The sequence below is a fragment of the Jaculus jaculus genome, chromosome 3 (assembly GCF_020740685.1).
Source record: "Jaculus jaculus isolate mJacJac1 chromosome 3, mJacJac1.mat.Y.cur, whole genome shotgun sequence".
Taxonomy (NCBI): domain Eukaryota; kingdom Metazoa; phylum Chordata; class Mammalia; order Rodentia; family Dipodidae; genus Jaculus; species Jaculus jaculus.
In genome coordinates this window covers 153,604,637-153,614,606 of record NC_059104.1, presented here as the reverse complement: position 1 = coordinate 153,614,606, position 9,970 = coordinate 153,604,637, and the positions used below count along the sequence as shown (strand labels likewise).

The following is a 9,970-nucleotide window of genomic DNA, read 5'->3' as shown; positions in this document are numbered from 1 at the left end:
AGAGCTGCCGCCAGAGCCCGCCCGGGTCCGGCTGGCCGGGGCGAGGCCGCCCACCTCGGCAAAGGGGAGGACGCTCCTCCGAAGGGGGGGGGGGGGGTGGTGGCGGCTGGATGCGCGCGGGCGCCAGGGGCTCGGGGTGGGGAGGAGTCAGCCTGGGCAGGCAGCTATAAAGAGCGGGCGGCAGCTCGGGCTGGCGGCCCCGAGCAAGCGAGCGAGCGAGCGATCGCGGAGCCCGGGACGGCGCTGCGCTGCACGGCACGGCGGAGCAGCGAACCCCGCAGGAGGACAGCCCCGAGCTGCGCCCCGCTCCCGCGAGCTCCCACACCGCTGGCGCACGCTGCGGAACTCGACGCCCGGGCTCGGCGACCGGACGCGGGGGTTACTACGCTCCTGGCCCACGAAGTGTGACATACCGTCTCGGCGACCACAGATAGGAGGTAAGAGAATCGGTCCGGGACGCCCCGGGCTGCGCGGACCCAGCCTTGGAGAGGAGGCGCATCCTCCAGGCTTAAGGCAAAGATTATCCGCCATCGGATTGTTTGTCCATCCTGCACTGTGCTGCTGCTCGCCTCTGTCCGTCTTGTGTGTGTGTGTGTCTGTCTGTCTATGCATGCGTGAGTTGGTCTCCTTCCTCTCTGGGCAGTCTCTACGATCGTAGGGTCCTTTCCAAGCGGCAGGTGTCAGGGGAGCACCGAAGTCCCCGGAGCGCATCCAGCGGGAGGCAGGTTTCTGCTTTCCATAGGCTGTGTCCCGTGAATGGCACGCGAGGGCTCAAACGCAGGACAAGATCTACCCGAGAAGAGACGGGGCCCCGAGGCAACTCTGGGAAGATGCCCAGCGCAGCAGCCCGCTCGCCCATGCCCGGGGCTGGTGGGCAGGCGTGCACCACACCACAGGTCGGCGGCCAGCGGCTCTGCGGTGCGCCTCTGCCTTGCCAGCGACGCACGGGGCGGAGGCCTTCGCGTGTTAGACGACCTCGACGGCCGCTGCCGATAGTCTAGGCGGGTCCTAAACCTACCTGGCAGCCTGAATGAAGTTGACGGCACCTGGCAAAAGAAAGGGTGCGCTAGATTGAGAAGAAAGGCAGGGTCCTGGCGGGGCACAGGCCTTTGAGTCGTAGCCGGGTCTTCAAGTCGCTGTTTGGGAACGAAGGCCAGTGATATTCTGGAATGGACGCCGCAGGTTGCGTGCTGTCACGATAAGAAGCGCGGTGCCACCCGGGTCTTCAACCGCAGGCGCGCGCGCTCTCAAGCCACCGGACCGCCGCCGTTCCCGGAGTCAGACACTCAGCCAGCGCCGGGGTCTGAGGGTCTTAGTCCAGCTCCGAGCAACCAACCTCGACCACAGGTAAGACGTCTTAATTTAAACCAAGCTTTTTGATGTGAAAGCCAGGGCCTGGCTGCAGCCGCATCCTGCGAACGCGTCTCCCTCTCCGCGGCGTGGCTCCCAGGCGCGCCCGCGGGCGGAGAGCCGGCGGCTCTGCGTGCCCAGGCGCGACGCCACCATGGACAGCTCCCAGCCGCTTCCTCCACTCGGGGGCCTGTGGCCCTGGGTCTGGGGAGAACAGGTGCCTCCCTCACAGACCCAGGTGTGGAGACAGCGGAAAGGTGGGGAAAGGACTAGAAGCCGTGGGAACCTGGAAATCCTCCCTGGAGGCACCAGCCACTCAAGAGGGACCCTCTCCTGCTGGAGACTGTGGTTTTCCATCAGGTTTCCCCCCGGAGCCCGCACCTGGCTCTGTGCTGGCCCCTCGGGGCTTCCTTGACTTTTTTTGCTTAACAACAAGGGGTCCTCTCAGAAGGGGGTTAACGAATGTGCAGCCCTTGTGTATCTGACCGAGGCAGTGAGGCAGAAACAGAATTAGAGACGCAACTGAAACTGCTTTCTGTGTAGGGAATAGACTCATGCATTTTGTTTATCAAATTATTTAGTACATACGGTGTTAGGAAGATACATTGGTTTCACGGTTAAGGACAGAACACAGAAGAAATCAGAATAGATGAGATTACAGAGGAAGTGTTGGAGTGTGTATTTGCAAAAGCAACTGTGTTCTTTTCAGATCCCAATAGCTTCCTCCAAAGGCTCCTCTAAGCAGCAGAAGACGGTTACCGTTGATTGCTTTGAAGTGGTGTAGTGTGAGACACCCTGTGGGAGGTGTTCTCCCTCCTCTAGGAAACAGTGGCACCGAGTGGGGTTCTTCTTGTAAGCACCCCCTATACAGAAGGACAGGAGTGCTTGTGTTTTCCTCTATTTTAAAATTGCAGGAAACACAGAAGGTTCTGTTTGTAACCTATGAAGGCCCATGGAGAGTAAAAACAACACTACCCCTCCTTTGTTTACGAGACAGTATCTGCAACTTTGAGAAAGTTAATGAAGTTTCTTATGGTTGTTCACATTTCTGTAAGCTGGGGGCAGAGTACACTGTCCCCCAGGCAGCCAAGAGAACTGGCGCAGTGCAAAGCTTTAGTTCCTTGTGGAGCGCACTAATTGCAGGTGCACGTTGATGAGAGTCGCACATTTCTCGTGAATTACACTTGCTGGCACTCTGCCCGCCTTTCTAACCCAGTAGCTTTGAGAAGGGCTCATCTCCACTTTATTTTCCCTTTCGAGAACTTGTTGATGGCACTGATGAAAATACGGTGGTTAATGGCCATGCTAAAAACATTATTTACAGGCAAGTGGAAGGACGTTTATGTGAGGCAAATCAACTGCTTTGCCCACATGAACCACTTGGGGGAAAGATTAATTAAAAACTAGGTCATCTTCGGAATATTGTCTTCAGAAAGTCATTCTTCCTGATCTTCTCAGGAGTCTCGCTGTCTTTCTGGGGTTCAGCACTCTTGGTTATGGGCATGGAGGGTCTCTAAGGCCTGGTTTCTTGGCCACTGGGTGCTCTGGCTCTTCATGTCTGGGGCTTGTTCAGGTGTGGGAACCTGACCAAGACATTTTCTCATGAATAATTTTTTTGTAATTTTTTTATGATAGATAGAGAGAGAATTGGCACCCCAGGGCCTGCAGCCACTGCAATCGAACTCCCGATTTGGGTCATGTCACCTTGTGCACATGCGTGGCCTTGTGTGCTTGTGTCACCTTGTGTGCCTGGCTTACGTGGGATCTGGAGAGTCAAACATGGTTCCTTAGGCTTTGAAGGCAAGTGCCTTAATTGCTTAGCCATCTTTCCAGCCTCTCATAAAGTTTTGGCCCCAACTGAATTAGAAATTCCAGCCTGGTGAACATCACTAGCATATGACACGCCGCATAAATTTGGATAATAGAGATAGGAGAACACAATACTGCACTTCTCCCCCAAAGTGTGTGCGCACAAGTGTGTACATTTCTTCCAGCTTCCCATTCTGGTGCCCTCACGTCTTCCTTCTTTTCTCTCCCTCAATAGATCTGATATCACTGCTTGAAAGTGGTGATGCTCAGGAGCAGTCAGCGGGCACTGTAAGTTTTCTGTCGCTTGCATCCCCTGGTGCTGTGACTACAGCAGGAAGACCTGGTGTTCCCTGAAGTCCGGGTTGTCTTCTGTGGATGCCCGCTGCAGATTCCAGTCTCCAGCATCCTCCTGACTCCATGGTAAGAAATCCACTAAGCCACAGAACACTCCTGAGAAGCAAGGCCAACAAGGGGTGCGGGCAACATGCAAGAAGGAGGGGAGCTCTTCATCCATCCTATGGCATTCTGTCTGTGGCAGCAGTGTCTGAGTTTCCCAGGACAGACAGATCAAATGGCAAGGGTGGCATTCAGTGAAAAGGGCAGTGGGATGGGAAGGGCAACTTCAGTTACTCTCATTGGGCTCCTTTGAAGCCTGCTGCGCAAGTGACCTCCTTTCAGTCCCGTGTGGCATTGGCAGAGCAGTACCGTTGGATGGGTTAACTTTACATTTGAGCTGTAGCACAAAGGCCACATGCATGCATGGAGGTCAGCTTCCCAAAGGGGAACAAAGTTCTGTTTATGAATACACCACATGATACCATATCTGTGAAAGCCTGGGTGACATATATCTTTGTGCACAGTGGCAAATACTCAGATGTTCGATCTTATCAGAGTAATGCCCCAGCTGTCTCTTTGGGGCCTCCCTCCCTCCCTATCACTTAATGGAGACAGCTTCAGTTTCCTTTGAATAGAGAAGAGAAAGGGATCCCATTCTTACTCTCATGACGGGTTGCATTGGCAGGGGTTGGGAGTACCAAGGAGACTTCTCGGGCCGTGTTTCTTTGTTGCTTTGCCAGCCGCTCAGCTGGGACTGCATCTCCCTTCCTACAAAGCCTGACCTGTGGGAACGTCATAGATTTGGATAGGCTGGTTGCTGCCATGGTGACTTTTATTAGTCTCTGCACCTCTCTGTCCAGCCTGTCTCTTGGGGCTATCCTGACTCTAGCATGTTCCATGTTTTTTTTTTTTTTTCTTTTTCTTCTGTCTGCCCTGATGCCAGGCTTTGTTCTAGTCTAGGTCTTTAGAAAAGAGGCTGCTTGCAGGGAAATATCATCAAATATACATTACACTGCTGCTTAAGTTCTTCAATGCCAGGAAACACACATGCCAACCTAAAGGGAGGAGTTCCTTCCTGCCCCTGTTATTTTCCAGAGCCTGTCCCTGGGTTCAGCTTGACTCTCCTAGACTTTGCTTGGTTCCAGGGAGCTCAATGTGGCCTTCCTTTCCCAGTCCTACAGGTGAGGAAGCCTCTGGAAGCCCAGCCAGTCCTTCCCTGCAAATGTGCCCAATTGAGGTCTCCCTTTTCTGCCCTGACAGGGTGGCTTCTCGCATTGGGAAATTGATGAAGCATTCCCTTTGAATTTTCTTCAAGGGCAGTGAGATCTTAGGATTACACATGTCATGAGTTTTATAGTGCTTGGACAGGCAATGCATTTGAGAAATCCTATGCATCACTTTTTATAGCTGTCTGTCGATGAGCTTAGCCACGAGGCATTTTCTCTAGACACATCCAGAGGCTGTTGGCTCTGCCATGGATGTTGGCCATGGCAGGCTGCTGTCTCTCCTGTTTCTAGGCAGGGTGAAGGGACAGGGTGGCCACAGGTCTCCTCAGCAGCATGCTATGCAGATGGCTCTCCCTGGGTTGAGGAGTTCATGCTGTTGGCCCGAATCTTCATAACCACATGGCCCATAGGGCTGAGGACACCTCAGTGTGGCACTGAGAACAGGGCCCGGGCTTCTTTTTCTATGGCTGTGATGATCAGCAAAGATGAGGGCTGCTAGAGCGTCCCTGGGGACTGGATCTAAGGTGATGCCCATTGTGGATCGTTCCCCACCCAGACTGGTGTTAGGCTGCGGGCTTTCCTGGCTCTTTCAGTCTTCTGCTTTCCTAGCTTCTTAGTCAGAGGAACTCACTCTGTAGCTCAGGGGGGCCTTGAACTCATAGAAAACCTACTACCTCAGTGTCTCAAGTGCTGGAATTGTAGAGGTGTGAGCCACCATGTCTGGCCCTGGGCTCCACATTTCTAACAAGCGCATGGGGGAGGCATCACCCCTGAAACTTCCCTTGTGTGGTGAGAACTTGCTTCATTGCAGATGTTTTGTAATTCAGATTTGAATTCATTTTGGTGTCATTTAAGTCCATTTCTAATGTCCAAGTAGATGGAGCCCAGCTGGCCTGTGACCTCTTAATGACCTTATAAAGACCCTTCAAATTCTTGGAGATAATTATTGTCACTCCTAAGCTATCTTATCAGCAGACTAAATATTTTGAACCCCTTCAAGTTTTCCCTTTCCCTGTTGTAATAAATTTCCCAAAGCTTTCTGGACTGAGTTACTTTCAAGTGCAAGATTATTGTGTAAATGGCAATTTATTTTTGCCTGGCAGGAGCATTTAAATGCAATTTTGGTGGCATTAAGGATCACTTGAGGAATTTCATCTAACATTGGTCCCAGACACTGAGAATACATGTTTACATTGAAACAACTTTTCTGAACTCAAAAGATCACAACTTTCTTTTTCTAAACCTAAAAATGAAATTTAAGGCCCCATTATCTTCCTTGGACCCTTTTCCTCTGCAGCATTCCTGGGAGGGTGAGCTGGCTTTCACAAATGCATTCTGGGAACCGGAGATGCAGGTGGGCTCTTGCAGTCTGTCCTCCACCACCACATCTGGAAGCTGGAAATAGAGACGCTTGTGAAGAAGCTCCTGACGAGGCAGGATTAAGACATGATTCCAGATCACAAAGAGTTAACAGTCCAGTGGGGGGACACACATTGAAGTCGGAAGTCACAGTGTGATGGGGGCTAGGACAGATGGCTCACAGGGTGGAGGCCAGAGTCAGTCTGGAAAGGAGAGGATCCATTAACTCAGCTAGAGGAGATGCCAGGAAGCCTTGCGGAGCAGGGGCTGCGGGGACTCTGGGAAGATCCACAGACGTATTTTGAGATGTGGAGAGAGATTCAGCAACATCCACACAGTGAAAAGGGTACCTGGAACCCAGGAGATCCAGGAGCTCAGACAGGACTAAACTGCTTGCTTCAACAGACCTTTCAGCAGACATGGAAGATGGCTCAGTGGCTACAAGCATTTGCTTGCAAAGCTTGCCAGCCCAGGTTTGACTTCCAATGTGTGTGGCTTCCCGTGTAAGCCACGCACAAAAAAATGTTGCAATTATCTAGAGTTCATTTGCAGTTGCGAGAGACCCTGGTGTGTATGTGTGCACATGCAAATAAATGTCAAAAATTGAAAACAAACAAACAAAAAAGACCTCTCAGTGCATAAAGCTCCTTACCTGCCTCAGGGACACAGGCCGCTCAACCTGCGCAGACCTTGGGCTGCACCATGGAGAAGGGCAAGCTGTCCCATACTGTTGTAGTTGTGGAGCCGTCAGTCTTTTGGACAATTGGTATAAAACATGACATTAGATGAAAAATTTATTATTCCAGCAAAAGCTGTTAAATCCAATTCACAAAGCAGATTAAAAAGTGGCTATGGCTGTTTTGAGACACCCCCGCCAAGGGGTTCCAAAGAGCTTCCTGGGTTCCCAGACATACAGTTGGTAAACCTTTGTCCAGGATCTTTTTGTTTTGCTTCAGGTGGTCATATTAATAGTTTTATCTTAGTCTTATTATAGAGTGTCTTGCTGTGTCTTTTTTAATACTGATGTCTTGCTGGGGTTTTTTGTGGGGCATGTGTGTTTTCAAGGAAATGAGACCAAAGTTATGAGTGTGTGATAATCTAATGAATAGAGAGGACAAGGATCCAGTAGGAAGGGATGTATGACAAGTGCTGGCCCAGAAAATTCAAGTTGAGCTCATCATGGGGAGAGGCAAGACAGCTGTGAGCTTTCTGGGGAAAAAAAGAAGATTTTTTATTTTCAACAATGTCAATCAGTCTTAAACTACTTAGGACTTTCAGATTATAAAAAGACTTGTAAAGGAAAAAATATTTCCAGAATGTAAAAGTAGACACATTCCATGGAAGTCCTTATATCCCCTTTCATTAAGACGGAGCATGCCGATTTGAGTGCAGAATGTTTCTGAAGGGGCAAGGTTTGAAGAGTGGACAAGGCTGGTGGGTGGAATGCAAGACCTTGGTTGACGAGGCCCACGTGATGGGCACACTGCGGTCCAAGCTGTGGCTCCTATGAGTCTCCTATAAAGCTCTCTTCCAAGGAGGAAACCGATTCCCTAAGTGAGACACCCTCAAAAGAGAGCTTGTCCGTCATCACTGGGTGATCTCAGTCCTTTAAAGGGGACATGAAGAGACACTTCTAGTGCCAGCTCTGCCAACATAGCTGCGTGAATGACTGAACATAGTGAAATCAAGTGATGCTCTTGATCAGCCTCTTGAACAGCCTTCTTTCTGGGTTATGTGGGGACCCTGGCAGACAAAAGGGGTGCCCTGGAACATGGGTTCCCTTCAGGATAGGTATCTGCAATTGCCTGGGCTCCTTATGCCTGCCAGACCTACAACCCGTCGGGGTGGGCAGCATCAGAGAAGGCTGAGGTATGAGGGGGCCAGTGACTCCACTTTCTGAGGGGGCTTTTTTCCCACAATGCCATGGCAACTGGAACCCTCCAGGGGGGCTCAGCCTCTTCGTATCCTAGGCATCTCCTTGGGTTGCACTCAGGGTGGCTCCTGCATGACCCTCATCTCTGGGCACAGACCCCAGTTCCCTCAGTCCCATTGAATTGTCCTTCTGGGATATGAGCTGCTGGCAAGGCCAGCCTTTTGTAGACCTGGATGCAGAGGTCGTCGTGTGGCCATTATCACAGTGCAGCTCTCCTTCCTCCCACCTTCCTGAGGGGCCACAGTGTCTGAAGGTGGGATTTGAGGACAGTGATGCCCACAGGTGAAACTGGGTGGCACTTTTGACTTCTGGCTGGCTTCTAGTCCAAGGCATTCCTCGCTTGCTTTCTTTAGAGGACATCTGTCCAGGAAGTGTGGTGGAGCTGCCCGTTTCTGCCTTCATCTCCTTGAGCTCCTGGAGGCTCCTCTAAGAGAGAGAGTGAAACTGTTCTTTCCCTAAAGAACAGAAATTGTCCCCAGGAGGAGTGCATAGGGCACAGTTTGGGATAAGTCATTAAAATGGTCTATTTTAATATTCTTATTGTTTCAGGTATATATATGTATGTGTGATGTGTGTATGCTCATATGTATGGGTGCATATTTAATACACATGTATGCCTGCATGTGTGGATCACATATCAATATTTGGGTATCTTCCTTAATTGCTCTCCACCTTATTTGTTGTTGAGATAGGAACTTTCACTGAATCCAGAGCTCACCCATTCAGCTAAACTAGCTAGCCAGCCACATCAGGGAGTCTTCTTGTCTCTGCTTCTCCAGCATGAGAATTGCAGATTGCATGACACTCTGCCTGGCTTTTATGTGGGTTCCAGAGGCCCAATCTCAGGTCCTAGTGCTTCTGAAGCAAGCACCTGACTGACTGAGCCAGCTTCCCAGGTTCTAATTTATTTATTTATTTATTTGAGATGGGGCTGGGAGAGGGAGAGAATGGGCACACCAGGGCCTCCAGCCACTGCAAACGAACTCCAGATGCATGTACCACATTGGGCATCTGGCTTATCTGGGTCTTAGGGAATCAAACTTTGGTCGTTTGGCTTTGCAGGCAAGTGCCTTAACTGCTAAGCCATCTCTCCAACCCTCAATTATGTTTTTTAACTGAACTAGTGATTTGTGACAAGCATATTTCAAAGGTGAATTACAGACACTGAGTAATTTTTGGTCTTATGCTCATTTTCCAAAGGTTTGGGTTTAGGAAAACCTCAGACATTGTGGCCAAGTACTTTTCCCTTCCTTCTTTTTGAAAGTCACACTTACTTTCAGAGGAATGTAATCCACACGCCTCAGATCCATTTTCACGTCACTCAGCAAAATATCGCCTTGGCCCACTCTTGCTCAGCCCTGAGTGAGTCCACACATTCCTCATCTTCCAACTCATGTGCATGGCTCATCTCTGAGGCACTCGACGGCCTTTCATGGAGTTGGTCTGTCTCTCCTTGTGGGCTTTGTTTCTTGTGTGCCCTCTTTCTTTTGTGCCCAAGTGTCCCACTTGTCTCACTGTCATCCTAACCACCTAAGCAGTTCGCCTAGGGTGGAAGGTCAAGGTCTTTGCCATGGCTGTTGCCTCAAGCAAGCCTCTGGGAATGCTAAGGGCACCTGTGGACAAAGTTGATTTGAATTTGGAGCATGAGTCCCTTCGGAACCAGGGTCATGGGAGTGTGAGAGCTGCCTGCAGACTCACGACAGGAAGCTGACCTCTTCTTCCCTGCTTACCCGCCTTGCTGACTCGGGTAGAACGTTCCACAGATTCTGCCGGGCTGATGGGTCAGTGGGAAATCCACTGATGGACTCAGAAATCTGATGGATTTCCCAGTCCAGTTCCAGGTAGTGAGAGAGAATGCATTTGTAAGGTTTGGGCTTTGGGATTTCCAGATGCTTAGATTTCTTCTTGTTGAAATTACTCTGTAAAACCATGAAGGCCTTGGTTGCCTTGGTAGTAT

The 9,970-nt window shown here is 50.6% G+C and overlaps 1 protein-coding gene across 3 annotated transcripts in view; it reads left to right on the top strand.

Annotated features, from left to right (window-relative positions):
- Positions 1-288: 288 nt before the first annotated feature.
- LOC101614775 (cell migration inducing hyaluronidase 1) overlaps positions 289-9,970 on the top strand; it is a 175,575-nt gene continuing 165,893 nt past the window's right edge. For 2 of the 3 annotated variants that reach the window (XM_045145278.1, XM_004658244.2), the window contains exon 1: positions 289-437. The gene's annotated coding sequence lies outside the window, so the exon portion shown is untranslated. Of the gene's footprint in view, positions 438-3,394; positions 3,580-9,970 lie in introns of all 3 variants that reach the window. The other variant, XM_045145277.1, reaches the window with a different exon arrangement.